This window comes from Haemaphysalis longicornis, unplaced genomic scaffold, assembly GCF_048455015.1.
Source record: "Haemaphysalis longicornis isolate Haplotype H1 unplaced genomic scaffold, Haemaphysalis longicornis Haplotype H1 scaffold_12, whole genome shotgun sequence".
In the NCBI taxonomy this organism is placed as follows: Eukaryota; Metazoa; Arthropoda; class Arachnida; order Ixodida; family Ixodidae; genus Haemaphysalis; species Haemaphysalis longicornis.
Window position 1 is genome coordinate 96,707,694 of NW_027526225.1, and position 14,185 is coordinate 96,721,878.

The 14,185-nt window shown below is 47.4% G+C and overlaps 1 long non-coding RNA gene across 2 annotated transcripts; it reads right to left on the reverse strand.

The window, feature by feature from the left end:
• Positions 1–1,464: 1,464 nt before the first annotated feature.
• LOC144162087 (uncharacterized) lies at positions 1,465–13,630 on the reverse strand. 2 transcript variants are annotated; one of them, XR_013320602.1, is made up of 2 exons: positions 13,306–13,630; positions 1,465–2,415 (listed from the first exon to the last, which is right to left on the reverse strand). It is a non-coding gene; the product is annotated as an uncharacterized LOC144162087 (long non-coding RNA). The 2 variants fall into 2 exon arrangements; XR_013320603.1 differs by having other exon boundaries at positions 1,465–2,438.
• Positions 13,631–14,185: the final 555 nt, after the last annotated feature.

Below are 14,185 nucleotides of genomic sequence, written 5' to 3' on the forward strand. Positions count from 1 at the left end.
GGCACGAAGGCGGCAGCTGTCTTTCAACCATACCCACAGTAAGACAGCTACGCCGCAGTGCCAGCCGCAGGGTGGCACGAAGGCGGCAGCTGTCTTTCAACAAGCCCACAGTAGTTGTAGTTGTAGTTGTAGTTGTAGTTGTAGTTGTAGTTCCTTCCGCAGCATCCCCAGGGCACGGCTCAGCAGCTCGACGACATGAATGTGAGGAGCACCATTCACCGTTCTTCGCTCTCCCGGTTGCAATCACGACGTCTGGCGGAGCAGCAGCCGCATGTGGTGGCGCTCACACCTACCCCGCCCAGAGAACGAAGTGAGGACCGGTCCTACCACTTTTCAGACATCACGACGTCCACATCCTTGAACAAAGATAACGTGAGCCTTGGAATGGAGCCCTGCAACAACTCCAAGGTGCCGGTGAAAGACCACATTCCGCTTACCACGATGGGTAACATGAACTACCCAGGAAGAGAATCTTGTGCCGACCAGAAGGCAAAAAGACGACCGCTACCAACATCTTGGGAAACTCATCCACAAACGTTTATGAAGAATCCATTGAGGATCAGGACATCGTTTCAGCTAAAAATGATGAAGCCGAAGCCAGCGGTGAGGTAGAATCAAACGCCCGAACAAAAGATGAAAAGCACGACGAACATAAGGATACACCTGCTACAGACAAGGATGCTTTTGCGACAATTACCGATACCGACAACAAAAATCTTGAAGGCAAGCACGTGGACAAAAGGCGGACTTACGCATAAATGAAAACGAGAACCAAATGACCATGAGAGGGAGGAATACCTTCAAACAAACGGACAGCATTGACAGCAGAACACGCCGCTTAGAAACGCCGGAGAGGATCTTTCTGGAATATGCAGTGAAGAATTCCTCATCAATGGAAACAAGCTTTGCTCTAGCACTGGCCAGAAAGAAAGAACCGAACCACGAGACATAACCAACGGGAAGAGACCTGCAACGGACTCTTTAGCCTTTCGTGGGTCTGTCGAGACAGAGCCAGGGGCCCACGCAAACAGCTCGGTGGTGCACCTCTTTGCAGTGTGGCCGAGTGTAGAGACGTAAAACATCAAGCAAAAAGCTGAGACCTAGGTCACTGGCCAATCCACTTCGAAACCGAGGAGGACAGCCGCCGAGTGGAAGTGAAGGAAGAAGCGGGGAATCCGTCCTGGGGAGAACAAACATGGCGTCTTAAGAATCGGACGTGGTGTTATATATATATATATATATATATATATATATACATACATACACATACATATATATATACATATACACATATACATATACACATATACATATACATATACGCATATATATATATAGTAGGATTCTACATTTCACACACTAGTTATTTCCCACCCCGCAGCCATCCGCGCTCAGCAAACATGCCTTGCGAGCGCCGGCTGCGTACGGGTCCGTTGTTTGCGGAGGCAGACAAAGGCAGGAGGCGGAGAGGGCAAAACACCATATGGCAGCATTTATTGCAAAGTGCAAATCAAATATACTGCATACAGACTACTCGTAGGCCATAACGGTAACACTGGGAGCGTGGCATTAAACAACGCTAGAGATCGAGATGGTTTGAATCACCGATGGCATACCGGAGCAGCGGAGCGCTGCGCGTGCGAGCGCGGTTGCAGTCTCCCAGCTCGCCCGGACACGTCCCATTGTGGCGCGTTTCCCAGGTCCGGACTGGCCGCCGAAACGTCCGCGCGCCACCGCATCCCCAAGACAAGAGAGCGTCCTCTCGTCATGCGACAACCCACCAGACCTCGCCATTTGGTGGCGCTAGTGCCGAGGAAGAACTGGTTCTCAGGTAAGGCAGAGGGGAAAAGGGTCAACGCCTCCACCCTGGCGACAACGAAGACTCCGGTCGCTGGCGCCCTCTCGTATGGTTCCCGTCGCGCGAGCGAGGCGCATTGTGCAACGGCAGCCGCGATGGGAAGCTAGCCAGAAAGGGTTCGCGTGAAAGTCGCGATCCCCACATCCCTCCCTCCTAAATTTCTTGCGTACGCCGGCGAGAGCTGACTACAGGACTAGAGGCGACGGAAAGTTCGTTCGTCGATTAAATCGTTAGTCACTGCATAGCGTTACCTACGCCGGCTTCCGCTTGTCCAATGCCACCGCTGGCAATGTTCCAGCAGGCGCGGTCATCACCCGCTGATGTCTGCAGGCAGGTAGATCCGTGAAGAATCGCACCAGCCAGCCCAAGCAAGCGTTGCTAAGGTGGCGGTGCATCCGTGATGGCCCGTGGCCGCAAAGTAGAGACTGCCGACTCCCTCGGCCAGGCTGCACCACTCCGCTTCAGCAGGCTCGCCAGCTGCAGACGACCCGTCGTCCGGCGCAGTAGTCAGCAGCATAAACACGCTCCATCATGTGGTCCAAGCCTGGGTGGCTCAGCTGCACAAAGAAACTCCCCGCACCTTCAGTGAAGGGCAGAAAAATAGCTCTCCGAACGCACCGCCTTTGTGGCGCGATGCTAATGACAACTGCCAGGTTGTCAACATTGTCATCACTCTGTTAATGGCAACAAAGCCTAATAAATTGTCCAAACCCTAAAATGTATACGGCGGGAAAAAACAGGACCGCGTAGCCCCGTAGGAAAAGGGCGCGTGCGCAGGTCGCTATTCATAAAGCCGGTCGTGCTCCGGCACACCGCGCACTCCGGCGCCGCTAGAGCCATCTTATTGGCCGGCGAGTCCTATGCCGTGCGTGCAATGCTTTTACTTTTTTTTTATTAATGCGTGCTCGATTCGAAGACGTTTGTTGTGCACTTTCGGCGTTGAGAGGCCGCGATATGGATTTACGCGAACTATAGTGTGACAGCAGTCTGGAAAAACTAACCTGACCTGGGCAATGGTCGTGCTTGCGCGAGAAACGCGCAGCGCCCCGCGTCGTATGTTGCACCTGGGCGTCAATATTTGTGTAAAGCACAAAGCTACATAACAAGCTGCCAGCCGGCGCCCGCGCGACTGCACAAAGGCAATCGTATGTAAAAAAAAACTCGCGCCAATCCACCCCGTGAATGTGGTTGGAAAGCAAAGCTGTAAACGGCACAAATAAGGATTACCCATGGGACATCACTTAAATTCACTCACATCGCTTTACAAATAGTAAAACCAGAGATAAGTGAAATGCACTTAACCACACCATTTATTACTTCAAAGAGATATTCTTGGTAAGGTTAAATCAATGCATGGTGCATGAACGGTGTTTGGTTGAGTGGCATTGGTGTAGCCCAAGAGTGGAAACTTTTTTTATAAAATTAAAGTAAGCTCCAACCCGGTGTTAGACGATCAGACTTCTCCCACTCTGCGCCGCTGATAGAGGCGACGACATTTGCGGCAGATAAGGAGGAAGAGGAGGAACAAATACTTCTGTCCAGATTTCTGAACGGCCCAGAGTGCAGCCCTGGGGAGTGATTCCTTCTTCTCTGGGGCCCATATGCAGTCCGCACGGCCTGTGTTCTGTCCACCCGCTGAAGCTGGGTAGGTAGAGAGGGCCTGGACAGCAGCATCTCCCATTGCTCTTGTTGGATATTAGGCGGAAAGAGAGAAGGGTGCTCAGGGCTAAAGTCGCACACCCCGATTAAGGGGCGGAGTGTTCCTACTTCTGAAAGAAATTTAAATTGACCTTCGTAGCGATTCGGATACATTAAGGGAAGACGCGTAGGCTGTGGGAAGGAGCCCGGATTGTATGAGCCGTAGGATAGTTTGTTGTTCTCTGGAAAGGTCAGGATAAGGCGGAGGTACGGTCTGTCTCAAAAGGCGATAATCCAGGGTCATCTCCCTGAACGTGACAAGAGGGTGACTGTCCTCCTACGTCTCTATAGCACGGGAGGTAAAAGCGCAGGCTTGTTGTGTGGGCGTATTTGTTGCCCTCCATTTAAGCGTAAGGGGGTGTCCAGATAAGCTGAATGGAACCGTTTGGGGAGTGGTTTTTTAGCACGGGCAGTGCAGGCCAGGACACCCAATTTGACTGGTAATTCCCGTAGGCTTGTTCGGAATCGGTGACTACCCTCCGATCCCCTGGTTGAGTGAGAGCCGAGGTGATGGCTGCCTCTTCTGCTGCCGTCATTTCTTTGCTCCTAAGCGAGGTACACGCAAGGAGGTTGGTTCTGGAGGTAGCCACGATGATGGCGTATTGCTGCCCTCGATGTTTGGAGGCGTTTGTGTAGATAACTGCATGATCCCCACCGAGGGTGGTGTTTAGCGCTTGAGCCCATGCTTTTCGGTGACCCTGGTCATATGAGGGTTCATATGTCTAAGCTAAGGGAGCATCTTCAGTTTTAGTCCCCAAGAGTCTGGGAGTAAGTCAAGCGGAGTGACATTCTGGGCTGCCCAGTTAATCTGGTGAAGCATGCGGTTACCCACCGCAGTTCTGAGTCGGACCTTCTGGTTAGAAAAATGACCTATCAGCTCTTCCACCGTGTTGTGGAGTCCCGTGCTAAGCAGCCTCTGTGTGGACGCACTCATGAGAAGGACAATGGCCTGCTCGACCGCCTTTCTAAGCGTTATATAAAGCATCTCTATGTCTTCCTTGTTGAGAAGAAGACAGGGGGTTGACGTTAGTGACTCTCGAGAGGACAAAAGCTTCAATTAATCGAAAGGTACCGGATTACGTTAGGCCTCGCTTCTTGGTGGCAACTCGCCTGATCATGTGTATGATTTGATTCATGCTGTTTTTGAGGCGCTGCAAGGAGACGTCACTCTTGGTGTTAGCATCGAGATGTAGGCCCAGGATCTTGATGCTGGGGCTTGGAGTGATGGCCTGGCCATCAAGGAGTATTTGAATGTATTCCTTGATTTGGCGTGAGGGCGGACGACAAGGATCTGTGATTGTTTACGTGAACACTGGAGGCCACAGGCTTTAGCACATTGGCGTACTAGAAGTGAAATGCCATGCATTGGTGTGACGTTCCTTTAATTTTTGTAACTCTTAGCACATGGCAAGGTGCGCACCGGGCCGCTATACGGGCGTGAATGGTCGCGTGACGCTTTCACGTGGCATTCAGCGAGAACGCAGGGGGTAAACCCGTAGATGTGCTTGGTGAGTACACCACCTGCCTTCCCCGTCTTTGCGTGGGCTCGTAGCTAAATCGGTAGGACAACGAGCTCTCCCTTTGTTAGTCTGTTAGTTCCAGGTTCGATTCCCGGCGGTGCCAGTAAATTCTTTTATTGTTCGCTGGAGTTTTCTGGTGACACCAACGGTCGCGAAAGAACCCTTGGGGGGTAGAGGTAAAAAGCTTTGCTTAAAAACTGTCGGCAGCTTATTTTAAGCAACGCACGTACATACCGCGGTTTGCTTGTGCATGTTTACGCCATTTGTTTAGATACTCTTATTTATCATCGCTAGGTAGCTACTCCAGGATACTGATTATTAAAACCAAACAAGCCGCGGATCTCGTTAGGGGCGAACGGATCTGATAGTACGGTGAAGCTAGAATGTCTAGTTCATATCGTAGCATCGCCCCCGCTCCCCCGCCGACCTAACGCTTGTCATATTCGACCCGCAGCCGTGGGACACCGCGGGACGCTGCCGCTTCCCACCATTTATTTAGCCTACGCAGGAATTTAGATCAATGGTCATAATATAGTTTTACACCTACAATTTCATTACCCAACAGCGCTTGCGCAAGATTATTCAGCTTACATTTGAAGTGACCCCAGTTTGCGAACTGTAGTGAAGCAATATTCAGTCAACTGGGGTGGGTGGATCGCCATATCCCCCCTTAACAACAAGTACCCATCTTCCAGCCTCTCCCTCACACAAACCCCTAACAACTCCACAATTCCGTAAATATTTTAAAATGACTGCAAGCCAAGCAGCCTCATCAAGAAATGAGCATTACTAAGCCCTAGGAATACCCATGCACGCTCCAAACGAAAAATATGACGCGTTGGGTGCGCGCAACACTTTCGAAGAACAAATCAAGGTGCAAGCCGTGCAACACACTGCGCACCTGGATCACCTCACCAAGATAACCGCGAGCAGACACCTATTAGACAGCCTCCGCATTTTACATGAGAAGACCGCCTTCGACAAGATCTCCACCCCTGCGGAGAGAGCTGCGAGTCCAGGAACTCGAGGAAATCTGAACGTTGTTTGTATTGACACAGCCACGTGGAGCTATGGTTTCAGCCGCCACCGACTGCTCGAGCAAAGTTCTTGACCCCTGCTCCACCCAAACCAAACACCCGAAGGAGGACGAAGAACTGGCCTTTGCCCTAGCCCGTTCTGGTTCTGCACGTTCTGGTCCATATTTTCATGTTCGCGTTCCATTTGATGCCGACAGTACATCCCAGCATGTAGTGCAACTAGAAATGATCACTTCTTTCGCACTGTGAAGCTGAATGTGTAAACCATGCGATAAGGGAAGCAGATCTTGCATTTCAGTAGTTGTTTAATTAGCATTATTTTTAATTGGTTAGCAGTAGTAGTTCAAACCTAGAAGTTAGAATTGGTGTAAACTTGTATGTGATTGCAAAACAAAGAACTGCTTCCCATGTTTCATTCTCCACAACTTCTGGTATCTATTCATGTCTTGCTGGCAATCTTGAATAGTTTTTTTTCTACTGTTCTCATAAACAACCAACGAATTCTTTTAAATGAACACAGAAACTAGTTGCCTCACATCAAAACTAATTAGATATTTGAAATCAGCTAAAAAAACTGAACAAGCCTATGAAGTTTTCAGAATTGGTTGGAAAGCAAAAAAAAAAAAAGATGTTTCTGGAACCAGTGTTTCCTTAAATGGAAAGCCTACAAAACGGCCCTTCGACTGCCCACCTTTACACCCTCACAAAAACTCTTGGGCACCCACAACACAAACTCACTCAAGTTCACCTTCAACTTGCCACCTAGCATAATCAGAAGTTCCAAGCAGGAAAATTTACCCAGAATGCAATACTGCACCGGCTAAGGAAATGATTACACACTTGGTGAAGGGGCGTGTTGGCTATTGAAATGAACTTTACATGAAGTTTTATTCACCACGCATAAAATTAAAGGTAGAAACTAGTAGACACACTATGCAGAAACTAGCAGACACCCGAGACAAACTATGTCACTGCGATCGCTAATCAGCTATAGTGTCAGCTCTCAGATTTTTTAAAATTACAATTCGGGATTGGATGGGAATAATACACACGACTAAAATGCGATCCCAGTACGCATCCCCGTCGCCAGTGTGTTTTATGGTTCCAGGTGAAGGTCGGCCTTGTGAATGCGTTGTGGCTTTCTACTTAGAAAGCCGACTCGGTAGCCGACCTGCAAACCTAGCAGCTACTGTAACTGCTGAAACGTTTATGTACGTATTGAAAACCTTACAACACAAGTATTTGTACAATGTTAAATTGTATATGTATTTCTAAACATTTTCAAAATTCGCAGATCTAAAAATTTCGATTTAAAAAGTTCTAGGGCGTTATCAGCAAGACCGTTTCTCGTCAAGGTGCTTTAAGTGATGCCCTTTCATTTGGGATAGAGAATATATACTCGACAATAATCGGTTGTCTGTCCCTTTAGGACGCCTCACTTTAATGCACCATGAGTTGCACTTGTAAGAAGGCGCGTGCTAAATGTAATGGGGAAACGTATTGTGGCGCGGAAACTATCAAGGCCGCGCCATAATTGAGGACGCATGCACCTATTGCTTCTGTAATTCAGGTATGAATGAGCACAGAAAAAGTTACATAAACTACGCAGCGATTCGTGCTGGCACGCATACGAACAAATCAGGAGCAAGGATAATCAAACGGCCCATATTCAAAGCTTTCATAGCTTGAGACTTGTCATATGGAACTACTCTATTCAGAAGTTGCTTGTAATCGGTCGGCCTGAATTTGTAGTTGGGATAACATACCCTGCACGCGAAACAATACTATCACAGCCGTGATATACTATTATAGTTACAAAAACATCACTGTAGAAAGGACCAATTAATAAATGTAGGTACCACCTCCAGGGACGCCAGGAGCCGTTGCGCATTACTGGCTCTATGGAGTGGAATCATGGGCATGGAGTGGAATACAACACATACTGCAGGCATTTTTTACAGCAAAGCTGTATACCTCTACCCCCCCCCCCAACGGTTTCATCGACGTGAGCAAAAACGATCCCTGTGGGCAAAAAATGCCCGCCAATCCACCCTATGAAGGTGGTTTGAAAACGAAGCTGTAAACGACACCCACAGTGATTACCCATGCAACGTCACTTGAATTCACAGACGTGACTCTACAAAAGATGAAACCAGAGAGAAGTGAAATGCACTTAACCATACCCTTTCTTGCATGTTCTTTGTTAAGGTTAAATGAATGCAGGATTTATGAACGGTGGTTGGTTGAGTTGTATCGGTGTAGCACATGAGTGGACACTTTTTTTGCAAAATGAAGGAAACTCAAACCCGGTGTTAGACGATCTCACTTCTGTTTCCGTCGCTTCCGACAGAGGCGACGGGATCGGTGGCAGAGACGAAAGAGAAGTGCGATGCCATGCGTTGTTGTGAGATTCCTTTTATATTTATATAACCGCATCCTAGCGCATGCACAAGGAGCGCACATGGCCGCCACACGTGCCGTGAGCGGAGCGCACAGCGGCGCGAAAGGTAGCGTGACGCTATCACATGGCATTCAGCGAGAACGCAGGGGGTAAACCCGCAGATGTGCTCGGTGAGTGCACCGTCTGTCTCCCGCGTGGGCTCTCTCCGTGTGATACCTAGCCCTTCGGTGAGCAACATTAGGTTGGGTTTTGTTACCGACATCTCCATCATGACTGCAGATAACAAAAGTTCTGCTCTTAGATGTACTGCTTATATCTAGAAAAGTCAAAAATCCTCGACTACCAAGCAAATTGCGTTAGTGCTCACATGAAGTCAAACAAGCCGATATCAGTGGGCATGGAAGTACAGCAACGATGCGCATCTACAGCGACCCTTTCGCTTTTGTTGTGCAGATTTTGACCTTCCTTGCCTCGTGGAAAATTCTTCCGCTCCCGGCTAAGACACTGCAGCCAACTGCGCAACTCGGCGGCCAAGGCTTCCAGGCGTTGCATTCTGCAGTAAACACTCCGGACTGCCAAGCGCAGCAACCGTTTTTGTGGAACGACTCCCCGGCCCTCTGCGCACCGCCGTCATCCAAAGTAACCGACGCATCACCGCAGCTCCACTTAAACAGCTGGGACCCGAGGATCGCCTTCAGTGGGCATGGAAGTGCAGCAACAATGCGAGTCTACAGCAACCCTTTCGCTTTTCTTGTGCGGGTGGGTTCTGCTCCTTCCCTTTATAGCAAAAGATCAAACAATGTTTGCTTGCTGCTGCTTCCATGCCCTTGTGTAATGATTGCTGTGACAAGCGAGTGTGTTCATGTTGTAAAACTGCTGATCATGTCTTGCGATATTGAATCAAACCCCGGCCCCCCAAAGGATGTTCCTGACAAACACTACAACGAGCTGCTTTCCCTTATTAAGTTATTGCATAACAAGATATATGTAAAGCACGATGAACTGATGGAGTCTATTAATGAAGTGAAAGAGGCGCAATCATCCCTTGAGCAACAGATTACGGATCTCGATAATAGGCTTTCGGAAGTTGAAAAACATGTCAGCTGCCCCGAAGGGCTGCCCACGCAAAATTATCAACCACAAGTAATGGCGCTGAACCAACGGCTAGATGACTTTGAAGATCGTTCACGAAGGGAGAATTTAATATTTCATTGCCTTGCAGACAGCTCTTCCGAGACGTGGGCACAACCACAAGAAAAGGTTTGTGCAGTTCTGAATTCCGTATTGAACTTAAACTTGACTACTAGCGACGACCGAATATCTCGCGCCCACAGGTTAGGCAAGTTCATTCCTGGTAAATGTCGGCCAATTATTGTAAAGTTCTCCTCATCCAAATGAAGAAACAGCATCTTGAATTCCAAAAAAAAGCTGAAAGAGTCTGACGTGGTCGTGAACGAAGATTTTTGCAAGGCAACGAGGAGCATGAGAAAAAAGTTGTACGAGTACGGAAAGGATAGCGGCCAGCAGTTTACCATTCGTTATAACAAGCTTTACCTGAACAAAAAGTGCTATGTCTACTCTCCTGCTACCGATATCATATGCGAACTGGAAACGAACAAGCCAAGGCAGATCGATGATACGTCCGGGGGTTCAGATACCGTGTCATCCTAACATCTGACCCGCGCCCAAAAAATAACGACAAGAACCTGTCAGTCTTATTTTCAAATGTGCGCAGCGTCACTAAAAAGCGCGATGCCTTGTTTTCCCTTTTTGATGACTGCGCTGCAGACATAGTAGGCAAACTCGGAATTGTTTTGTTGCGATAAAAATTACTTTGTATACCGAGCTGATCGTTGTAATCAACCTGGTGGCGGTGTATTGAACGCTGCAGCCGATTGTCTCACTTCCAGTATGGTGATAACAAATTCAGTCTTAGAAATTATCTGTGTTTCGATACACTTAAATAATCAAAACGCCCTGTTTTGCGCCTGTTATCGTCCGCCCAATGCTACATCTGACTTTTGTGACAAAATACATGACGTTCTTAACAACCTGGTCTTGAAATTTCCACATGCGCCGTTGTTCTTGCTCGGGGACTTTAACTTCCCCAAAATAAACTGGTCAGTGCCCTGCTCTGCTTACAGTAATCTATCAGGAGATAGTACTACATTTTTTAACATGTGTCTCGACTTTAATTTGACTCAGCTAGTTGACAAACCAACCAGAGTGGGTCCGACGTCCGCTAACATACTAGATCTGGTCCTGAGAAATGTTCCAGATCTTGTGCGACTACTAATTTTCCTTCCTGGTTTAAGCGCTCATTGTTTCATTCATTTTACCTTAGAAGCTGAGGTTTCGCGCCGGCTAACACACAGCAAAGCAATAAGAAATTACGCCAAAGGAGACTACGCTTCAATTAATACAGAACTCGAATGTTTTATCGATGCCTACATGGTAGGCTTTTTTGATCGCACGGTTGAACACAGTTGGCACTTGTTTAAAGAAAAAGTTACATTTTTGACTAACAAATATATTCCTTTAGTTGTTATTTCTGGCAAGCAACGCTCACCTTGGTTCACATCTGATCTAAAACGACTGCAAAGCCTAAAGAAACGCTCATTTCGTGTAGCCAAGCGCAAAAATGAGACATCCCGCTGGTTTGCTTACAAAAATATTTCCGACGCTTATCGTGTAGCCATAAAAAAAGCAAAGGACGTCTTTTTTACAAACACTCTCCCCTCGCTTCTCCAAAGTAACCCAAAAATGTTTTGGAAGACAATTAGACCTAATAAAAAAGAACGTATATCTCTTAGATATGCTGACAACCAGGTCATGCGCAGTGACGAATGTTGTCGCGTTCTGAATCAAGTATTCGCCAAGTCGTTTTCGAATTGTCCTGCGGATGTTGTGCCGCAATTATGCGATTACAACTTTTTTCCAATGGATCCTATTGTAGTAGATCCTGTTGGAATTATGAAGCTGATTCATGACCTTAAACCTTCCAGTTGTGGCGTAGACGAAATTAATCCCAAGCTCTTAAAAAACACCGAAGTTTATTCGTCACTAATCCTGCCACACATCTTTTTTCAATCCCTTCAGTGATGTGCTGTGCCAATTGATTGGAAGGTGGGGAAGGTCCTCCCTGTTTTCAAATCCGGTATCCAAAGCTCTCCTTTAAATTACCGGCCCATAGGCAGTTTTAGCATATCGTTAACGCGTTTACGTTACCGTGTTTGCGGGAGAAGACTGCGCAGCGCGAGAGTTGCCGCGAACGGCAACTTACCGGCACAGGCTTCACCGTCGTCAGCGCTTCCGGCAACACGGTAAACGGTAACGCAAACACGGTAACGATATGCTAAAACTGCCTAATATCGTTAACGTCTATTTCCTGTAAACTTTTAGAGCACGTCATTTATTCTAACCTTCTGTCATTCCTGGAATCCAACTCCTTTTTCAGCCCATTTCAACATGGCTTTCGGAAAAATTACTCATGCGAAACTCAGCTTCTAACATTCACACACGACGTTGCATCAGCTCTGGATCGCGGTTCATCTGCAGACTGCATCTTTGTAGATTTTCAAAAAGCGTTTGGCAAAGTGTCTCATCAATTATTACTTCTTAAGCTCAGTACCCTAAACATTGACCCTAAAGTGGTTAAGTGGATAGAATGCTTTTTGACCAATCGCACCTAATTCGTGACTGTTAACGAATGCAATTCTCTCCCTACTGATGCTAAATCCGGTGTACCACATGGTTCGAAGTTAGGTCCTCTTCTATTTTTAATATTTATTAACGACCTTCCTAATGGTATAAATTCCTCCATAAAATTATTCGCTGATGATTGCGTAATTTCGCGAAATTTGTGACCGAACGGACAACTTTAATTTACACGCCGACCTCGACACTGTCTCTAAATGGTGCAGCAAATGGCACATGATACTTAACACAAACAAATGCAAAAGCATGACCATTACGCGCAAACGTTATCCCCAGCAGCCCTTTAATTACAAAATTACCAGAGCCACTCTCGAATACGTTACATCCTACAAGTATCTTGGTGTTCATATCAGCAATGACTTAACATGGCACACATACATTAATTATGTCTGCAGCAGCGCAAACCATTCCTTAGGATATATTCGCCGTAATTTCTCTCATGATCCATCCCCCCTCAGGTTAACACTTTATCGGACACTAATTCGCCTGAAACTAGAGTATGCCTCGGCAATGTGGGACCCTGCACAACAAAACCTAATTTCTCTTCTGGAATCTGTACAAAACCGCTCAGCTCGATTTATACTTTCCGACTACTCCCGTACCTCCAGTGTTTCACTAATGAAAAATAACCTGGTTCTACCAAGCTTGCACCATCGCAGAAAAATTTCACGACTCTCTCTGTTTCACAAAATCTATTTCCATAACCCATCTATAAGACGCGACCTTTTCTCACGGCCCACGTACATATCATCCCGCATCGACCATCCGTTCAAGGCAACAACGTTCCATCTGGCCGCACCAACGCATTCTCAGATTCATTTCTCCCCAAAATGTCTGAGGAATGGAACCACCTTCCCCACCACATTGTGTCCATTGAAGATCCGGCATCATTCAAGAATGCACTTTCTGTACATGTAATGCAGTAACCTGGTTTCCGGAAATATGCTTGTGTTTACATACCGCCTGTACTTCTACACTGTTACCTGTTTTCATGCACTGTACCCACCCCCTCTGTAACGCCGTAAAGGCCCTGAGGGTACTCTAATAATAATAATAATAAAACCGTGCTCTCACCAAATCCGACGCCAAGACCAACGCCGACGTATACGCTCCCTTCCGTCGCCACCGCTGCCACCAGCTGCCTGGACGACCGCCGGCTTGCCCAAGAAGGGAGGCGACGCACGTAGTTCCAGCAACACAATGCCCGTCGTTCCTTCAGCGACGCCTATTTTGTGCGCTACCTAGCCAATCAGAGGGTGGCAAAATAAAAAAAACGAACTAAGCGATTACAACAGCCCGAAGACGGGACACGAGAAAGGAGGAGACAAACATGTGCACTGACTATCAACCACATCTTTTTTATTGCATTAGGGCGCAACCTTTGTACGAAAGAGTCAAATCTACGCAAGAATAAATAACAAATAGAAGAAGGCGACGGTGCTGTACGAATTCTTAAAGCACACAATGATGGTAGGAAACCCGTATCAATTCGAAAGATATGCGATCCCTTTTCCGTTCACGCGAGACACTGGGCATACGAATACACTCGTCGCAGCATTGTGCGATACAGAAAGCCTCGTGGGTCACGCGTGCCCTTTCTTCTTTTTTTTTCCAATGCACAGCAAGCTGACTGCTAGCATGACCCTTTGAGAAAGTTCTCGTAGTCACGCAGGCGATCGTCAATGCAACGTCCTGACAAGACAGCGGGATTTTGTAAACAATTCTGTGCCTGCATTCCACAACCGAGCATATTTCTTTTCGCAAGACTTTTCTGCGTTATGCACTGCGTTCCAAAAAAGTGCGGGCCAATTCACCCAGTGGAGGGCGTTTCGAAAGCGACGCTTTATACACCACCTACCACGGGTGCCTACGGCCCGGTTGCGTTATTCACACGTTACACTGTACCTGTAACACGTTATTTATTATTTCACTTCAGCACAATGTTCACAACGGA